Below are 21,285 nucleotides of genomic sequence, written 5' to 3'. Positions count from 1 at the left end.
GGCTTTTCCTGATGTATTTCATTTATGGTTTTACATCAAATATTGTCTCCTCTCCATGATCTTTTTATCAAATGAAGGAACCAAGACATATACAATGAAGCAATTACATGATGCTGCAAAGCAAAATAAGACTAAACATCCAAATGAATGGCAAGCACAGTAACTGCTATCAGAATTGGATTATTGTTGAGGATAAATTTAATATGGAAAGTGCTCCAGGAGGCTTTGGAACTTGAATTAGGCTTTGAAGGTTGAGCAGAATATAGATGGGCAGAGAGAAGAGTTTTTGCAACACAGATATTAGGTGTGTGCATATGTTAAAATAGTATGAATGACAGCTTGAAAATGGCATTAGCGTGGGAAGCTGCTAGGGAGGTGGCCCTGACAGAAAAGATTTTGGTAAATAGGAGTCAGGTACAAATTTGGACAAGTCGGATAGGGATCTTCCTGTGGTATTTAGCTTGGGAGTTTTTGGAAATTTCTTACAAACTTTCCTTCTGCAGCTACGATGACAATAGAATAACTAAAATCTAACTTGGGGTGGTACTCACTGTTTTAAAAACAAGTTTTATCTAAACAGAGTAACAGGAAAATTTTGTTATACTGAGGAGACAACAGGGAAACAAAAATTGATTTGTTAAGGCTTTGCTCTCTAAAAATGAACAGGCACTTGTGCAAAAGCAAAAGAAATACCTCATTTGTGAGTGATGTGCTTAAAAAAAAAATAAGTGAGCAATTCAAGTTAATGTTCGTAGACATTGTGGATCATGGTTCAGATCATTTCACAATGCCAAGTGTTCAATAATGTCTGTGGTAAAAATTGGCCCCACTTACAAGAGATAGAACTTGAATATTGACTTTTATAAGCTCTTGACCTTAAATTGTCATATGCTGATTTTATAGATAAAATGAATGTTGGCTGGGTTGCTTCTAGAGTTTTAGATCAAGTTATTTTAAATATGTATTATTAACTCTGAAAGGCTGGGAGTAATGGTGGGTTATGATTTTTAATCCTTTATTTCCTTTTAAAAAAAATCTGGTTTGCTTTTTATGTGCTTTGAATTCTTCCACTTGAAAATTTGGTTTCATAAAATTCCAAAAAAGTCTGAAAAAAAAAACAAACAAACAACTAAGTTCCAACTCAAAAAAGAAAACAAATGTTACTTCCAATCTTTACCTAAGATAATGCTTTAAAAATGATCTATCACTAAACTGACTACAGGAGGTATTTATTAAAACCCTGCCTTGTTGCAAAAGAGGTTATTTATCATTGGGGAACCTTCTTTCAATAGCTAATTATTTAATGATCCCACAGTGGAGACAATTGATTAGATTACAAAGGTCAAAAGCTGGAAAAATTTGGAGGAATAAAAAGGTTAGAGTAGGCAAATTTTTGTCTTTTTTTTTTTTTTTTAACCTTTCCACCTAGGCAAGATAAGGAGTTGGGAAGGAAGAAGAAATAGAATATAGATATCTTTATGAACAAGGTTTGATAATAGAGTCAGTCACCTCACTGCCACCAACCTGAGGAATCACCTTCAAGTGAACAGTAGAGACAGCTTCCTTCTTATATGAGGATTTCTTTTCTTCCTTGTGTTGTTGAGAAACCTAGGAAAATTATTATCCTGCACATCAAGATGTGGCGGAAAGAGTACTGGAATTAGAATCAGCCAACCTGGATTGCATTCAGGAGCTGGGGACACTGGATAGGTCCTGTAGATGCTATGTACCATAGTTTCCTCTTCCGTTCATTGAAGATGTTCCTCTCAAAGGTCCCTTTTCTGCTCTAATTCCTTATTTCATCCTCTAAACTTATGCTTCCAAAATTCTTAGATGATTTCTATTTTATCTTAAAAATTTATGACGTTGTACACTCAATCTGTGTATGTTTGTCTTTATAAAAATATTTTACTTTTTTTCCTCAAGAGACTCACTTTATTTTTTCCAGCATTATTGAATGTTTTTAAGTTTAAGGTATACAATGTATTGATTTGATACACTTATATTTTGCAAAATACCATAGTATTAGTAACAAATCCATCAAGTCATATAGTAACCATTTCTTTTTTGTGGTAAGAACATTTAAGATTTACTCTCTTGGCAAGTATAAAAATAACATTTAAAATTAACCAGTCCAGTGGCTGCTGTGATAAATGGGCCTCTCTTATCCTGTGGCTTTTACAGTCCCTTGGCATGTAACAGTGTAACCCCAAAAGTACTTTAGTTTGGGGGACAGGGGATTAAACATTGTGAGCTCTTTTCCACTCCTATCAATCAGAACAGGGTAGGTTATACTGTAGTAAGAAACAATGCCAGGATTTAGGTGGCTTAAAATAATACAGGCTTATTCTTCCCCCACTGGTCAGCTGGGGAACTCTGCTCATTCTCATTCAGGCCTGAGGCAGAGGGAGGTTCTATCTCTGGACTCTCATGACCCGTAATGGGAAAGGCAGGACAGTGGAGATGTGGTGAATAGTTCACTAGCTCTTATATCACTCACATTTCATTGGCCAAAACAAGTTATAAGGCCATGCCTACCTGCAAAGAAGAATGAGGGAATGCCATTCTAGAAAGTTCTGGAAGGCAGAGAGCCAGAAAAATTTGGTGAACAGGACTAATGTTTACCACATCATCTAAATACAAGAATGGGGCAGAAAGAGGTGCATGAGAGACAAGGACAGTTTGGAGGTGTCACAAGATTACCTGCTGCCCTGGAGTCTTCACAAAATAAATGTACACAATGAACTCACAACTAATTTGTGTTTTCCTTTTCTATTCACATATTTTGATTCACATTATTTTTCTCCAAAGAGTGTATGAGATTTTGAAGACTTCAATCATATTCTAGTCCTGCTTCCCTGAGGTTACTTCTAGAGACTCCTTTGATTGGAATTCTGGGGTTTTTAGATCCCTTTGGCCATGTATGACTGTTTCCTGTATGCTTTTATCTCACAGATGGTTAAACATAACCACTGTCTCTGGATTTTACTAGCTTGAGTCTAAAATAACTGCATTAGCTCCAAGTTCTTAGAGGTTACCTCATTATTAAAAGAAGAGGGCATCCCCTTTCTTTGATACACATGTTTTGCTCCCCACAGAAGGAGGGAGGTCCCTGAAAACACAATCACTTTGGAAATGGGCTCTAGCCAGTCTACCTAGAGTCTTTTTAGTTGCCCGGGGTCTCTGACTTCTGGTGGGGTCATATCCAAGTGCCATGCCAGTTTTACATTTCTTCCTCCTACCTACAGAAGGTCTGTTGACCATTAGAGAATATTTTCTGAGCATATTATTTGTAACATGGTTCCAGGCACTACAGAAAATCTGAGGTAAACTGAGCCACTTTTCTTTTTGAGGCTCTAAAGATATTAAAAAATAAAGTAATGCCGAAAAAGGATGATAGAAACTGTGATGAACTTAAAGTTGTTGGGTAAAATACTTCTTTTTAAAACTCTTGCCAGTATATCTATGAAAGTCTAGGTATAATCTCATTGGAGATAGATATCATCAAAAATGTAAATTGGAGTCTTGTTTTATGTGAGGCTTATGCCAAATGGTTCTCTTGGATCCTCCATTCCCGCTATCTCCATGATAGGTTCTGAGAGTACGTGTAAGACATTCTGTCTGCCCTTGAGACACTCAAAATCAATTTGGGAAATCAGTATTAAAAATATAATACAGAAACTAGTACAGGTGGGTATATAATAAAGTGCTTAGTTGGCAGCAGATACTATGTATTTTTGAGTTTAGAGAACGGAGGGATCATCCTATGTATCTGGAGTAATCAGGAGTGAGTTCAGGGAAGAGTTGGGATAAAAAGATAAAAGGATTTTAGGAAGAACAACACAACAACAACAACAACAACAACAACAAATATTGACTTTTTCTTATAAATTTACATTTAAATAAAACTGGCTCAGCTTTACCACTTTGATTTGATGGTTCATCCTCATCCCCAAAAGCCCTCGGTCCGAACTCTTCTGAAACTCTGTATAATTTAAGCCCTGTGTTGCTGTCCCTTTGAAATAGGATAATATGTGAACCGACAGCCACCAGGGATGCAGATTTGAGAGCAAACAATAGACTCTGCTCACTCTTCCCTTTGAGTCCAGGAGAGAGCTAATAACTTTCTTTCCTGGGCATGCAAAACCTAGCAGGGGATGTGCAGTGTGGATGGCAGAGTTGATGCAGGCAAGCCTTCTGGAGGGGCTTCTGAAGCTATCCTGTCTTTGAAGTGAGTCAGGATACCTCATGTGGAGCTATTCTGAGCATGGTGGGACCAGACCCACAAAACATTCTCGCTGTAGCGGGGTTGTGAGCATCCCCTACGGCTTCCCTTTTGGACAGCAAGAGCCTGGGGAGCACACCCCATGGAGTCACCAAGTCTGCAAAAGCAAGAGAGAACAGTTACCACCCATTGAATCCTTCCCACTGTGGTGCCGACTGGAGGGGGGCTCGTCAGACTATATTTTCTTCTCTTCTAAGAGGATATATTTTTTTTCCCTCTTAAAACCAAAGTTAGAATTTTTGTTTGAAAATGAATTCTTATACTCTGGTTTTAGTTAGACATTTCCATAGGGAACAATAGAACTACAGTACATCTCTAATTTAAAACTGCATTGTTGATGAAATCTTGAAAATAACAAGACTAGGGAACCCAAACATCTGTTACTTTCAATATTTTCTCCTTCAACTTGCAGCAAACTTGTGGCACTAGTCTTGGAATGTAGGCACTGTCTCTGATCAGTATTTTGGGGGCTTTTGGAATGCACAAGAAAATATAGATAAGATTCTCTGCTCAGAATTTATAATGCATTGCAGATTGCACTGTGGGTTTCTGAAACAATGAAAAATTGTGGTTTAAAGTAGTTCTGAGGAACAGCCCAGCTCTTCGATGTAGGGTATTTAATGTTAGTCACAACATAAAGCTTAAGTTCAAAATTTGTGCCTCCCTCCGATTACCACACATCAAACTAGTTGAAATGGAGACAAAATTGCATTTCTCCAGGGGAAAATGCAATGCTATTTTGATATCAAATGTACTAGAAACAAAGGTTCTTGTTAGCCATGTTGGGTGTGGTGCCAGGAAGTTTCAGTGGAGTTGGCTGTGGACCAGGTGTGATGACTGAGCAGGGTTGCTGTTGTTATCAGGACTGGGCTTGGTGGAGGTGAGGGCCAAACTCCCAGCACTTACTGAGCCTGACAGCAGGTTCTGGGCAGCACACCACATGGAGTCACCAAGTCTACAAGAGCAGGGAAGAACAACATCTCTACAAATTTCTAATTGTTTAGTTGCTTACTTTATCAGTACATTTGAAAAATTTCTGAAATCTACATGTATCTTAGGCACAAAGGAAATGTTCTTTTTCTTTTTGAATCTTTAGAAAATCCTCCCCCTTTTTTTTGTAGCACTAGAAAAAATTTTATTTTATTTTTTGTTAAGCAGAGCATGGAATGTCATAGCTGCCTGGGCCATGGCTACTGAGTCATGGAGAACTGGCGGCTCACTCTGTGTAGACCCAGGAGAGCTGTAGACACAGGTACCTTTGTTGTTGGTAAAAGATTCACATCCTGGAACAAATCCCTATATGCCATTATTATTATTTTCTGGCAAAATATTCTTAAAATTAATATGGTATTGAGATGCTTACTATTTAACAAATGTATGATTCTAGTATAACATATCAAGAAGCTATCATCCCGCTCAAAATATTCAAGGCCATTTTCTTCCTCTTTTAAAATTTCCTTCTGACACAGCTGTGTTGGGCAGCCTGCAGCCTGGTAAAACGAGGTGGTACTGGGAGGAGACTGTAGGGAAGGAAATACTTACCTTCTGCTCTCCTGAGTTTGATAGTTGGGTCTGCAAAATAAACAGACGATAGGCAGATTAATAAGAGAAAATCTATGCAAATTTATTAACTTAATATTATGTGCAAGGGGTATCACAGGAAAACAAAAAAGTAAATTAACCCCCTCTCCCCAAATTGTGAGATTTGAGAGCTTATATACCATCTTAATAGTGGAAAGGGAGAGGGAATGCATACTACATAGGAGGAAATAAATGATTTTTTGGAAAGATGAATGGACCGTTGGAAAAATAGATGGGAGGTATGATAATTTGTGACTGTTTGTCTGGGTGTGGTTTGGACTTCTCGTTTTCGCTCCTGTGATGAGTCAATCTTCCCTGGTTGATGAAATTCCCTGTTTTTAGGGGATTTATGACAATTGAATTCCTTTTGAAGGATATGTCTGTAAGTAGGTAAAGGATATTTGTTGTTTTTCAGGTGCTTCAGCTCAAAATAATCAACAGAGGCATATTTGGGGGTGGCATGCCCTGAACAACTTTAGCGCCCAAAGGGTAGTCTTATCTGGCCATCTGCAATGAGGTCCTGGGCTGATTTAGGTGAGAATGATGCCCAGGCACTATTTCTAAAGGACAGGATATAGAGATCCTGATGTTTGAAGTCAGATGCTCCAGGGAAGCTTGGAGCTAAGAGTGATAAAGCAGTTGCTTCCAAGCCTGTGTGCTTTGCTGGATGCTCTTCTAGACTGACCAGATTCCCTTCTTTTCAGTGCTCTGTCTCTCAGGAAACCTTTGGCTCTTAAGTAGTCAGATCTGCTTGGTCCCTCAGCTTTACAGTGGGCCACCGCCCCACCCCCACCTTTTTTTTTTTACAGAAGGCCATTTCCTCTCATCAAGGGGAATATTGGTCTCCCTGGGGGCAGCAATGAAGGAAATGTTCTGGTTTTCTTTTTATTCCTTGCTTTCTATCATGTGTCATTCTTGTCACTGTAAAAAATAAACTCTTTCATCTTGATTCCTAGGGCAAAGAGTTTTTTTCTGCTTCTCTTATGAAATGATGTACTTCTGATATATGTACATCATATTTCTAAATCAGAATTAAAAACTGGATCTCTGTTAGTTTGGAAATCTAGGGTCTGACTTTTGTAATGACTAAGTTGTTTTCATCCCTGCAGAAATTACTTCTTAGTATTCTGCCATGTTGGATTTTCCTCAGTTGTATTCTTGTGGTGGTTGTAGCCACCTAATAACTCAAACAAAATGTAATGGCCTGTGAGATTTGAGGTTGGCTGTGCCAGTATGACAAGAGCATTCCTTATCTCTAGCATCTATGTGAATTACTTCCCACACGAGCAGCATCTCATGTCTAGTACACTGTTTTGGTGCCTTGTTTCATGAATTTAAAAAAAATAGTTGAAATATCAGTTTGCCAGAGATTAAGGAGAAAAGCGAATGGGCAGCCCTAAATTTCTCTTACTTTAGAAATGAAAACAGTAGTTTGGTTGCATTGCTAAGTACAATCCAAACAACCATAAATTTAAGCAGACTTCCATGCAACTTCGGAAGTATTTTAGAATAATTAATTTCACTTCGAAATGTTGAATTGAAAGGTATAGAGAAGAAGTCCTCATTTTAGTCACTACTCTCAATCAGATATGTAACATAGCTTATCTTTTCTCTCATTACCTCCATGTCCTCTCTCAAGAGCATGTGTCTTTCCATCTTTGCCCACCAATGCCATTTTCTACCCTCTAGAAGGATACCTTTGAGATCATTCTGTTCTTACCTCCATGACTATTGTAATCTTTAACATCAAGATTTATGGCATCTACATATATATATATAACCTGCTCCAGAGGATAATTTCTGGTGCCCTTAGGGAGTTAGATGTCATCTTATGTGTATATGTCCTTTTTGCCCTTAGGCCTTTCTCTTGACATTGCTCTCACAGATATAGTCATACACACAAAGTCATCTTCACATAATACAGTTGACCCTTGAACAACGTGAGGATTAGGAGTGCAGTCCATAATCTCCATATAACTTTTGACTCCCCAAAAACTTAGTTATCCCTCGGTATCCATGGGGGGTTGTTTCCAGGACCCCCACGAATACTAATATCCATGGGTGCTCAAGTCCCCTATGTAAAATGGCCTAGGTCAATTTATCAGTAAGCCCTCTGCATCTGTAACTCCCAAACGCCGATTAGAAATAGTACAGATATTTATTGAAAAAAATCCACATATAGGTGGACCCGCGCAGTTCAAAGCCGTGTTTTTCAAGGGTCAACTGTATATATGTGTTCATACATGTACATTGTGTACAAATTAATGTACATGGCACTCAAAAAATTTGTTGAATCAATTAATAAACATACACTGTAGAGTGTGTGTGTGTGTGTGTGTGTGTGTGTGTGTGTATGCGTGCACACACATGGATGAGTATGGTTCGTTTTGCCTGTGCTCTATAGATGCAAGAACTGAGAAGGGTTTCCCTGAAGTTTTTATTATGTAGCTTTAGAGATTTTCCTTTCTGGAAAATTCCTTTTCAAAAATTTTGAAGAAAATTTGCACAACAATTTTGACTTACCTTTAGATGGAAAAAAGGGATAATTTTTACACTTTACAGCAATTTTGAATTTTTTACATGTGGATAACTTTCAAAGCTTTCAAAGCAAATCCTTCAAAATTTTCTATTCTTTAGATAGAAATTGTAATTGTTCAAAGTAATATTATAATGTTTGTATTTTGCTTTTTATAATTATTATTACTATATATTCACACATTTCTATATATAATCAACATTTCTATATATTTCTAATTATTAGTTGCTTACTTTATCAGTGCATTTTTAAAATTTCTGAAATCTAGATGTATCTTAAGCACAAAAGAAATACTCTTTTTTTTTTTATTTTGAATCTCTGGAAAATCTACTTATTTGCTTGTAGCAATGGAAAAAAATTTATTTTATTTTTTGTTAAGTAGACATTTATTTTAAGTTGAAAAATAAAACATACTTTGTTTCCAAAAATCTACTTCTTAATATCATCTTCAACTATGTGCAGTAGGGACAGGGTCACTGTCTCCCTCACCCTATCCACTTTGCCCCTGAGTGGTTAGCCTTTAGATGGTGTTGGTCCTTTATATAGGTGACAGCATGTCCAGGAAATTGATGATAGTATAAAGCCCTATAGAAGGGATTAGAAATCCTCTCTCTTTGAAAGTGGAATGTCCTGTCTTAACTGATGAAAATAAGACTTTTTTTTTTTGATATTAGGAGAACTTCAGGGAATGTGAAAACTAGGAGGAAAAAATCTGACACAGTCTGAGAATACTGTGTTTAGGTAAGTTTGGCAACAGAATAAAAAAGACCCTATTTTAGGACTCTATAGCTGGGAGGTAGCTTTTGGTGGGGCTATTGAAATCTAGAATGACCTCCTTTTATTTCTTGGAGAAATAAATCAACTGTAAAAAGGTAAGACTTTCAAGATTTAATAATAATGACTAAATTTTAACTATGAGGTCTTTCAGTAATACTAATTCAACTCTAATTCAGTATTATTCTCAACCTGGATATTAAGTATTATTTTAGAGTATAGAGGAAAAATATGTAGTATACAGGCAAAATATTGTTATTACATAAACCTCATGTTTGGCATTCCCCTATTTTCTGTGTAGAATTTGTAACTTCAATCTTATTATATGTAGCAGATGTCTCCAAATCATCTGAGACAAGGGACTGGCAAACTAGGACCACAGACTAACTCTGGTCCACAATTTGTTTTTGTAAATAAAATCTTGTGGGACACTGCCAAGCCCATTTATTTATGCCTTGTCTATGTCTGCTTTTGGGTTAAACCGCAGAGCTGAATAGTTGTGACACACATTGTTTGATTTGCAAAGTGAAAAATATTTTGGCCCTAGAGAAAAAGTTTGCCAACCCCTAATCTAAGATATCAATATTCTTCTCTTTTCCTTTACTGGTGATATTACAGAAAAATAAATAATATATATTTACCCTCCTGTGACTAAAACCCTTCTTTTTGAAAGCAAAAATAAAAGCAAAACAAAAAATGAACAACTCCACCTGTCCAAAAAATCCAAAAAGGAAATAATCCTTATAAAATTTAAGAAGTAATGATGTAAATTAAACTTATAGAATTATGAAATAGGCTCATTAAAATATGCATATGTTAATGAAAAATTGTATTCTTTTCAGGCAACATTGAAAAAAGAATACTCATATATGAATCAGAAGACTTATATTCCCGTTTCAATTTTGCCATTCGCTAACTCAGGAACTGGCAGATTTTTTAGTAAAGGGCAAGATAGTAAATGCCTTAGGTGTTGTGAACCATTTGTATTTTGTTTTTATATGAAATGGGTGGCAGGCCGGATTGGTTCAAAGGCCTGAGGTGTGACCACCCTTATTCTAACAGAGCTTCTGGTGAGCCTTGGCCTCTGTGGGCTGTGTTTCCAGGAGACCGAAGTCAACAATACCTCCCAATTTAAATCTTTTTCTATCCTGTTATGTACATCAAAGCCAGTGTTTACATTTGACCACATTTTAAATGCGTCGTTCTCTTATCACGTGGAAAATAGAGTCAGAACAGTGCAAGTGAAGTGGCATGAGATAAGAAACTCAAGTTTTACATTTCCTGGTATATGAATTTCTATTGCTTTATAATAAATTGACTCCAAACTTAGACCCAACAACTATTTGATCTTACTCTTACTTTTGTGAGTCAGAAATTCAGGATAGGCTTAACTGGACAGTTTTCACTTGGGATTTCTCCTGCAGTTATAGTTAGATGCCAGCCAGGGCTCTGGCCATCTGAAGGCTTTTCTCGGCTAGACATCCAAGATGGCTGGCAGTCAACGCTGGTCAATAGATGAGAGCTTACCTGGGACTGCTGATTAGAGCACCTTCACATGTCCTTTTCACTGTGGAGGTCTCGGTGTGGGCAAACTTTTTATATTGTGCTTGGCTTACTCCAGAGTGAGCCTCCCCAGAGAATGAGATGGAAGGGGCATGACCTATTCTAACCTCAAATGGGAAGCCTGTACTCTGTTAGTTAAAGCGGTCACAAGCTTGCCTAGATTCAAGTGGAAGAGAGGTAGACCTCCTGCTTCCAATGTGAGGAATGTTAAAGAATTTGAGGCCATATTTTAAAATCGTTATACCTAGCTTTAGTGATTTTTAAGTTTATAACTAACAATTAGTAGAATTTTCTACCAGCTATTGTATAATTAACCATAGTTATTAAGAGCAAGATATCATAATTAGGATCTTCTCAGATCTCAAATGAAACTGACATGTATATATGTGTGTATGTATGTATGTGTATGTATATATATGTGTATGTTTATATATATATATATATATATCTCATTTTCTCTATCCGTTCATCATCTGTCAGTGGACATTTATGATACACACACACATATACATACACACAGGAGTATTATTCATCCTTAATAAAGAAGGAAATCCTGCCATTTGTGACAATATGAATGAACATGGAGAACATTAATCTAAGTGAAATAAACCAGAAACAGAAAGACAGATACTGCATGATATCACATATTTTAAAGTACTATAGCAAGAATAGAAATGATGAGTTTCCCTTTCACCCCTTGCCCAAAGGAAAATCTAATCAAGGGAGCCTCTCCAGGATCCTTAAGGTACCACAGTAAACAGTTCTAGTAATGTCTATCTTTCAATGAAATGGAATGGAATCTCTTTTGTATTTTCTTCACGATGTTTACTTCCTCTGTAATCACTCTGAGTTACTGACAAAATGATTTATTTGTGGCTCTAAAACCTCTCTCTTTGTCAATTTATTGGTTGTTACATTGTGCTTCTTCTCTTCCACATGATCGAGATCTTCAAAGTAAGCATCTTTCAAAGGAGTGACAAGCAAAATACAGCTGCAGGATCAGTAACTCCCTGTTAAGAAGCTTTGCCTGCTGTCATAGTTGACTGCAGGAGGTGGTGATTCATGTCAGTCACTAAAACAACACCTTGACAAGAATGCAGACTGCTCCCGGAGTTTTTGTGTACGGGAACACTTTTAGATAATGAGACTTTCATGTATTCTTAGCACCTCACACAGTGCCTGGAACATAGTAGGTGCCCAATAAATAATATTAATTATAAAACCATATTTTGAAAGCTTTGCTAGCATGTGGTAGGTAGATTTGTTGCAGAATAGAGCAATGCAAGAATTTCCTCATCAATCCCGGGTAAAGTTTATTAATATTGGAATAAATAACTCTCCAAACAGGCTCAGACTTTTAGCATGACTCAATTAGTTGATATAAACTTATATTTTTAAGCCATCAAACTAAGAAGAGTTTAAGACTAACGTTTACTTATTAAGATAATTTCCTAATCATTCTTATAAGAACTTAATGAGTGACAAACTGACGCTGGATATAAATTTATGATTTCCCAAAATAACATTTGATTGGTTTGAGTGATGTCTTACATCAAGTAATCATAGTTAATTTTTGCTTCTGGAGAGATTTGACTTTACCAGTCTATCATATCATCAGATGTATTTCAAGAATGATTTCTTTGTTGATACAGAGTTAAAGAATTCCTATGGAGAGTCTTGAAACTATAACTTGTATTTTTATCAGGGCAGATGGGACAAGTTCAGCACAGTGGCAAAAAGACCACATCTTCATCTGAAATATCCTGCAAACGTAAAGAATGATTTCCTTTAAGAAATATATTTAGTCATATAAATCAAGAGCAAAGTTAGGATTTTTCTTATATGTGAGTTTATTTTCTCATATATGAGTTTATTTTTCTTGTGATATTTAACATTCAATATCTATAATTAAGACTTATGTTTGATTTGAACTCACAAATAATCCAGGTCTAAAAGGAATTTCAGAGAGTAGAAAAAGGATAAAAAATGTAGGGATGAAATCATTAGGTTTTATATTCCCAGATTCTTTTCTAAAGGATGAATTTTGAATGATTTCCTTTCTTTTCATTCTGGTGGTGAAACTAGTCCACCCAACAAACCCCAAAAGCCCTAATAACATTAACACCATAATCACAGAAAGTACAATAAAAATTGGGAATAGGGTAATCTTTATTGTCTAGAAACACTTCAGGCCACATAAAGGAATAGAGAGCTTAACCTGGGTGACACAGGATTTTCCTGTATTATTCTAGCACTTGGTGCCAGAGATGATAGGAGGAATCTGAATCTGGTTATCTCTTGACCCAGATTCCAGTTTTTCCACTGGACCAGGCAGTTTCATCTTTCTCCTTGCCCTTGAGATGTAGTGGTTGTCCCAGTGTGCTGGTTCTGAAATCCTGACTGCACACTGAAAGCACCAGTAAGCTTTTATAAACTAGTACTCATATCCTGGCCTCTCTTCCAGAGATTCTGATTTAATTGGCCTAGGTGGAACTCAGGCTTTGGGATGTTTGGAAAGCTCAAGTATTTCTAAAATGCAAATAGAGTCGGGACCCATTGGTCTAATAAGGCATAGGAGAAGGAGGAGAGCACAATCTGTGAAGTTCTGTCTTAGTTCTCATCCTTGATTTTATGTTTTCTCACAGGTCCCGAAGCACCTCAGAAAACCCAGTGATGCCAGTCTTAGGTGAGCCCAGTGATGGTGACTCATGCTTACTGACTCTTTCCCAAACTGCTTTCTAGATTCTCTTTGTCCATAATTTTTCCCAGGTGGGAACTCAAAAGAGGTCAGAGAAGGATAAGGAATCCTGATGATACTTGGCATTGTATTGTGACACATGGTAGGATGAATTCTTTTTAAATGTTTAGTAAGTGAATTGAGCAGAATTGGAGGGTAATGGATTGGCATACCAAAATTCATACACAGCAGAATTAATCGAAGCAAATAATTTTAACCAACAGTATCACAGTAAGCAAGCATTGGTATATGATTCGAAAAGTCTTAGATTGAAATGCTGGTTTCACTATTATCAGCTGTGTGACTTGTACAATTTACCTACCCTTTCTGAGCTTTAGTTTCCTTATCCATAATAGAGAAACAATGTCAAGTATACTTTCCTTATGTGATTGTTGTGAGGATTAAATTAAGTTACAAATGTGAAATAGCATTTTATATTATTAGGTGATATGCATATGTTATTACTATGGATTGAGCTGCTTTAATATATATTTATGTGAGTACATTTGTGATTCACTTTTTCAATAAGGGAATAATTCTGGGGCACAATGATTATAAAACTAATTAAATCAGTATGGCATAGTCTTCAACTAATCTGCTTAAGAGGCAAGTTTGTATAAAATGAAGAATAAATCTTTTTGTAAATCTGATGTTTCAGCCTTACATAGTATATAATTGGTTGTTGGTTTTGAAAAACAAAGTTCCATATCATCTTCTCACAGTTTAAGGATTTTTAAGCCCAATAGCTAATGATCCTGTAGAAATCATTAAAAGAGAAACAAAAACTATAGGGATAGAAACAGTCATGATTCTATTAGGTTGTGGAAGAAATCTTAGTTTTGTCTTAAACTATAGTGTCTCAGTCAATTTGGGTTTCTATAACAAATTACCACAGATTGGGTGGCTTAAACAATATACATTTATTTCTCATAGTTCTAGAGACTGGGAAGTTCAAGACTGGGGTATCAGTAGGGTTGGATTCTAGCAAGAACCTTCTTCCAGGTTGCAGACTGCTGACTTGTAGTGGAAAGAGAGCAAGCTAGCTTTCTGGCTTCTTATAAGGGCACTAATTTAATTCATGAGAGCTCCACCCTCATGACCTGATTATCTTCCAAAGGCCCCGCTTCTAAATATCAACACATTGGGGATTAGATTTCAAATGTTAATTTTGGGAGAATACAAACATGCAGTCCATACCAGAAATGGAGTCATAGTTAATGTCCGTTACCACCATTTAGTGAGCCAACGCTGCGTGCTGGGAACCATACTAAGTGTTTCAAATTTTTCATCTCATCTAGTCTCCCAAAATTTCTCTGTGAATTAGGTTTTATTATTATATCAGTGTTATTGCTGAAAAAAAAAAAGCAAAAAAAACCCCCAAAAAACAAAAAAAACAAAAAACAAAAAAACTGAGCACAGAGCCACTGTCATTTCCCCCTTAAACCGAAGTTGTCTGATTCAGATCTCTTGCTTTCAACCCCTGAATTATACTGTCTTCCACTAATCACAGTTAGAAGGGTTTATTGCATGTTGATTTGGGGAGAATTGGTGAAAAGAGCTTGGAAGGGGAATGGGGATGAAGGACAGTCTACAGTTTCTTTCAGATATCGTTTTCTTGGCTCAGTGCATGTACCCCTTTTTGAACTGTATGGAAAGTGGAGCTCCACAAACTAACCGAAAAAATTGTTTTCATAAGAAAGTATGAATGACTGGTACCCAGTCACCCTACTCCAGGTGATGGAGTGTGACATCATTTGGACTTCAGTGCATTAGGTTTTTGAGAATATCAGAAGGCAAAATTGTAGGCTCAAACATGAGCATTCTTACCAGTGGTCTCTGCAAGCCATGGACCTTGGACATAACTTAAGACACTGAGCAGGAGAGGAAGAACATGATGAAAGCCAATCTAGTAGATTGCACTTGATTATGAATAAAGATATCATTCTCTTGAGAGTTCCCAGTGGAAACCTGTGAGGCACTTTGCATTATCAAGGGGAGACACATCCCAGTAAAACATAGGTGATTTTTGTGGTTGTTACCTGTAGGCTAGAGTGGCCTATATAACAATAGCAACAAGAATGATAACCATTAATTCACCATATGCTCTTAGTGTTTTTCATACAATGATCTCATCTCTAAAGCAGTTCTATGAGCTAAAGAGCTAGGTAATATTAATACCTCCATTTTACAGATAAGGATCTGGGTGATAACTTCTCCAGGTTCACGCAAGTTAATGCAAGGTGAGATTAAATCAGATCTTCCTGATTCTAGACCTCATATGATATATTACCCTTTGTTTTCTGGTTAAAAAAAGCTAGTTGAAGACATTTTGTACACATTTTGATTAGAACTCCATGAGTTTTGAAAATGGCTGAATGTCAACCAGGCTAGAGTGACAAAAGCATGAACACCAGGTTGGATTCATTAATATAACAGTACACAGCAGGGCTTTTTGCTTGGTATTGCTCGTAGTTTCTTTAACTGATTCTATGACCTGCAGAAGCTGCTAATCATTTAGGAACAACAAGTGAAATTAATTACCTTCTAAATGAAGATTAAGTCAGAAAAATGCTTTGATTAAAGGATCTGATTATTTTGCACTAGAAAGGCCAGCATCGATCAGTGATTTCAAATTACAATCACAAACTTATGTTGATCTCAAATATCAAAGAGGTGAGTCTCTAATCCTGCTGGAGAACACCTCAATTTGAGATTTAGGTCTGGTTAGGAATATGAACAGATTCTACTTAATTATAAAGGAGATAAATATTGAAATATTGAGAGTTATATATTTACAAGCACTGAGAATGATAATAGGGCAAAAGGGATTCACTGACTTTATTAGAATACTAAGTCATACCGTAACCTAGCATACCACATCATATCATCTATTCCCAGGATGTATGGGCCTGCCTGATTTACCAGCCTCAGCAACTGTTTTATTTCATCATCAGAGTCCAACCAACTCCTAGATACAGACCTGGACCAACATTCTGGCTCTCAGCAGAGGTCACCTACACTGCCAGTTTATCCCTGACCTTAAGATCTAGTTATGATTTAATTTTTTCATCATTCTTGTAAGTTGGTCTTGCTCTGTCTTCCAGCTCTGGTCCACAAATACTGACATTTTCTTCTGTGGTAGAATCCTGGCTTGGTAATTTGTCCAGGATCACAATTTCTTTTCTTGCATAACTCAAATCTGTTTCAAAATGCTAACCTGGTGACTGGGAACCCACTCAAGGCTCTCTATTGCCGACTGTCTTCCTGTACAGACTTGTTATCATCTTCAGCTCCTGGATTTTGGCAGCCACCTGCATGAAGGAGCTGCTAGCTATTGCAGAGGTTCTCAATCCTCAAATTTTATCAAAATCACTTGAACTTTTATAATTTGGAACTCTGGACCACATTCCCAAGAAATTCAGATTCAGTCAGGCTGGATTGGATTCTAGAAATCTGCATATTTAGCAGCTCCCCCAGGTGGGACTCTGTAGGTGGATGGAAGACCACACCTAGATATAGAAACACTACTGCATTTTCTGTTGCTACACCAATACTGGCCAACATTGAACTTCCTGTTCTACCATATGGGTCACTCTTCTCTAAAGTCTTATCGCTTTATCCTATTCCAGTTATTTTTCAGGTCTGATCTTAGGTGTTGCCTCTTTTCGCCTCTGAAGACTGTTAGATGCCTCTCATATGTACATCTTATTGTTGTATTTCTCTATTCATTTCTCTGTATGAACTGCTAAACTATGAACTTTGAGAGGAGGGTTATGTCATGTTTACCTCTGAATCCTTACTGACTAGCATAGTACCAAGGCACAAAGGAGGAGGACAAGAAATTGTTATTGAAAGGTCAGATCTAAATGGTTCTAGTGGTGGCTAGTCCCAGTCAATCTTGTTCAGCTGAGAAAACTGGACTACTCGAAGGTCTTAGTTTGGATTGCTTTAGTGATGCTGGTCCAGACATGTCTCTTGGATGTAAGAGAATTGAGGTTAAAGAAACAACCTAGCCCAGTCTATCCTGTTGATTGCTAGATGTTGGCCGGGCTTCTCATGTAAAGATCCACTTCAAGTAAAGATATGAAACCAAGCCCAGGTGATGTCTTAAAATTAAAAATATTTTAATTTCAGTGCAAAATAACATATTCTGGACATTTAAACATTAGAGAAAATGAGAAGTCTTCATTTTGATTCTGAGATGGATCTAGAGTTTAGAGATGATTGGTGATAAATTTCAGAAAGCAGCAGTTTCTTCATGGCCCCCCCCGCCCCCTTCTAATTAGTCTCTGATTCTATGTTAGTGAAACCTAAAATCTTAGAATCATTGCATGCTAGGCCTGGAAGAAACTTTTGAGATGATCATTTTTACAGATGTGGAAAGTTGGATAAAATATTTATTCAGTGTCTACAGTGTGCAAGAAAAGAAAAGAAACCAAAACAAAATTCACACTGGAGGCTATCACATGCACAGGCTTCCATTGCTGCTTAGATTTTACATTTTAGCTGGATCCCAGATCTCCTGATTGCCATGAAAATCTCTGCTTTGTCCAGAAATTTCCATGCTAAAGTAGAATCATGGAGATTACAGTTCAAACTTGTCTGATTCAGTTTTGCCCTCTAGCCTGCTTATTTCACTCTCCATTGGAGTTTCATGATATTTTTTACAATGCATTATTTTTTTCCCAAGGTCTTGTATTATTTTAATAGTTGGCCTGTTGAGTGTGTATACTTCAAGGCTAATTATCTTATTACTTATTTAAGACATATATCTGAAATTGGCAATAAGGGAACATTTAAGCAGTGCTTAAGAAGGAAATGGAGGGCAGTTGAGAATGGCCATACTTAGGCAGTTAGATGTTTTTTGGCTCATGTTTTGTGAGCATAGATTTTATGTTTTTGTATCTCTCCTAAAATATAATTAAACTAGTGCCAACTGCTGATGACTTCCTCTAATGGAAGAAAGCTGAGGTTGGGGTAATATAAAATGGAGGATAATCTCAAACATTTGACATTAGATTGTTTCTCTACTCATTTTTTCCCAGAAAACTTTGTTGAGCATCTTTGTGTGTCAGGCATTGTGGTGGGTGATGGAGACACATTTATGTTCATGTGAATATAGACATGGAAGCCAGTTTATAGTTTCATCTTAGGTAAAATGTTAGAGGTACAATTATAAATAGATGCTATTGAAGCTATTTTTTATCCTATATTTCACTCCTCCCAGAAATCTACTCTTGGTGGAGACTTGATTTTTTTCTTAGGTTAATGTAAGGTTTACTTTCTCTCAAACTATCCCTTGAGGAATCCTCCTGGATTAGCTGGTATCTTTGTATGCAACTTGAATAGAGAGACTTGGAATGTCAACAGAGCTGTCATTATATAGATTAAATATTAGCTGATAATGTAATTCCCGAGATACAATCTAAGCAAGAATTTAAATAGAAGAAGTATTTTCAATATACTAAGAGGCAAGATCTGCTTTTCAAAAACCATTTCGCATGGTCAGGTAATTAAAATCGAATTGTAACATTAAGGAGCAATCTCAAAAAGTATGAAAAAGTTTTAATGATACTGAATTAGTGCTCTTTTAGAATACCAATAAAAGCTATTGAGTAACTCTCTTTTGCCTCTTGAAGCTAGTAGTTCTAAATTGTTACAGTAAAGATATAACAAAATTTCTTATGCATTTAACCATTCCAGAACTGCTATGGATTAGTCAGTTTTCTTTTTTCTTTTTCTTTTTTATAAATTAAGTTTATTGGGGAACATTGGTTAATACAATTATATAATTTTCAGGTGCATATTATAATTTGACATCTGTATATTCTATTGTGTGTTTTCCACCCAAACTCCAGTTTCCTTCAGCTACCATATATTTGATCCCCTTTACCCACTTCATCCTCTCCCTACTCTCCTATATTTGACCCCCTTTACCCATATACCTACTCCCTTTTCCCCCATCCCCTACTCTCTGGTAACCACTAGTCTATAGTCCATGTCCATGAGTCTCTATTTGTCCTGCTCATTTGTTGCTTTTAGGTTTATATGCCACATATAACTGATATCATGTGATTTTCAACTTTTTCTGTCTGGCTTATTTGACTTAGCATGATTATCTCAAGGTCCATTCATGTTGTTGCAAATGGCAGTATTTCATCTCTTCTTATGGGGGAGTATTATTCCATTGTATATATGTACCACAGCTTCTTTAGCCAATCATCTATTGTAGGACACTTTGGTTGCTTCCATGTCCTGACCACTATGAATAATGCTGCTATGAACATCGGTGTGCAAATATCTTTATGGATATGAGTTTTCAAGTCTTTGGGGTAAATACCCAGTAGAGAGATTGCTGGATTATATCGTAGATCAATTCTTAGTTTTTTGAGAAACTTCCATACTGTTTTCCTTAGTGGCTGTAACAATTTGCAGTCACACCAACAGTGTATGAGGATTCCTATTTCTCTACATTCTCTCCAGCATTTATTACTTGTCCTGTTGATTATAGCTATTCTAACAGGTGTGAGATGGTATCTCATTGTGGTTTTGATTTGCATTTCCCTAATACCTAGCAATGTTGAGCATCTTTTCATATATTTGTTGGCCATTTGTATGTGCTCTAGGGAGAAGTGTCTGTTCAGGTCTTCTGACCATTTTTGATTGGGTCATTTTTTTGTTGTTATTGAGTCGTATGAGTTCTTTGTATATTTTGGATATTAGGCCCTTATTGGAGGCGTTGCTTGCAAATATATTTTCCCATTTGGATGGTTGTCTCTTTACTTTGTTGACAGCTTCTTTTGCTGAGCAGAAGCTTTTTAGTTTGATGTAGTCCCATTCATTTATTTTTGCTTTATTTCTCTTGCCTTTGAGCTCAAATTCATACAATCCTCTCTAGATCCAAGGTCCATGGGTTTAAGTACCTATGTTTTCTTCTATGCACTTTATTATTTCAGATCTTATATTTAGGTCCTTAATCTATTTTGAGTTAATTTTGGTGTGTGATGATAGACGACAGTCATTTCATTCTTTTGCAGATGGCTTTCCAGTTTTCCCAGCACCTTTTATTGAAGTGGCTTTCCTTTCTCCACTGTATGTTTTTGGTTTTTTTGTTGAAAATTATTTGCCCATGTAAATAAGGGTTTCCTCTGGATTCTCGATTCTGTTCCACTGGTTCACGTGTCTGTTTTTCTGCCAATACCATGCCATTTTGATTACTGTCACTTCGTAGGATAATTTGAAGTCAGGCAGAGTGATGCCTCCAGCATTAGTCAGTTTTCTTAAATATGGTAGCACAAAGTATTAGGTATCCCTCCAAAAAGTAATAAATAGAACATCTAAAATGCATACTAATACCTGAAATCTAAAGGTAATAGAAAACACAGAGGACCTACATATTGAAGGTTAGGGTGGAGAAGTAGAGACCTTAAATTAAAGAGATACACAAATTGTTTTAGATGATAACGAAGGAGAGGTAGTTAAGCTTCATTCTAATCTACCCAGTTTACCTTTTCACTGGACAGACTTAATGATTAGCTAAAGCTTATAGTAGTCTGATATTGTTTAAGGGACTTTCACCAGGTCTTTATGCTCTTTTCATTATATTTGTATTAAGACATCATCTTTATAAGGTCTCTGTCAAAATATAAATAAAAGGGTGACATGTAGGGCATAGTGACTTGATAACACACAGAGATTTCTTGAATTAGCTCAGTTTTGCTCAGCCTATGGGCAAAGACATAGGATTCTAGAAAGATGAGCAACTTTGATAGAGGCTGAGGTGAAGGATGATGAGGAAGCTCCTGTAGA

General features: G+C 36.6%; 1 long non-coding RNA gene across 2 annotated transcripts in view; it reads left to right on the top strand.

Annotated features, from left to right (window-relative positions):
- LOC111731269 overlaps positions 1-21,285 on the top strand; it is a 213,032-nt gene that overhangs the window by 44,991 nt on the left and 146,756 nt on the right. The window contains exon 2 of one of the 2 annotated variants that reach the window (XR_002777052.1): positions 13,385-13,425. The exons of the other annotated variant lie outside the window; for it this stretch is intronic. This is a non-coding gene — a long non-coding RNA (uncharacterized LOC111731269). The remainder of the gene's footprint in view (positions 1-13,384; positions 13,426-21,285) is intronic. 2 annotated transcript variants of the gene reach the window in all.

Source organism: Pteropus vampyrus, unplaced genomic scaffold (assembly GCF_000151845.1).
Source record: "Pteropus vampyrus isolate Shadow unplaced genomic scaffold, Pvam_2.0 Scaffold11, whole genome shotgun sequence".
NCBI classification, from domain to species: Eukaryota; Metazoa; Chordata; class Mammalia; order Chiroptera; family Pteropodidae; genus Pteropus; species Pteropus vampyrus.
The sequence above is the reverse complement of the archived record's forward strand: the minus strand, read 5'-3'. Positions and strand labels throughout refer to the sequence as shown.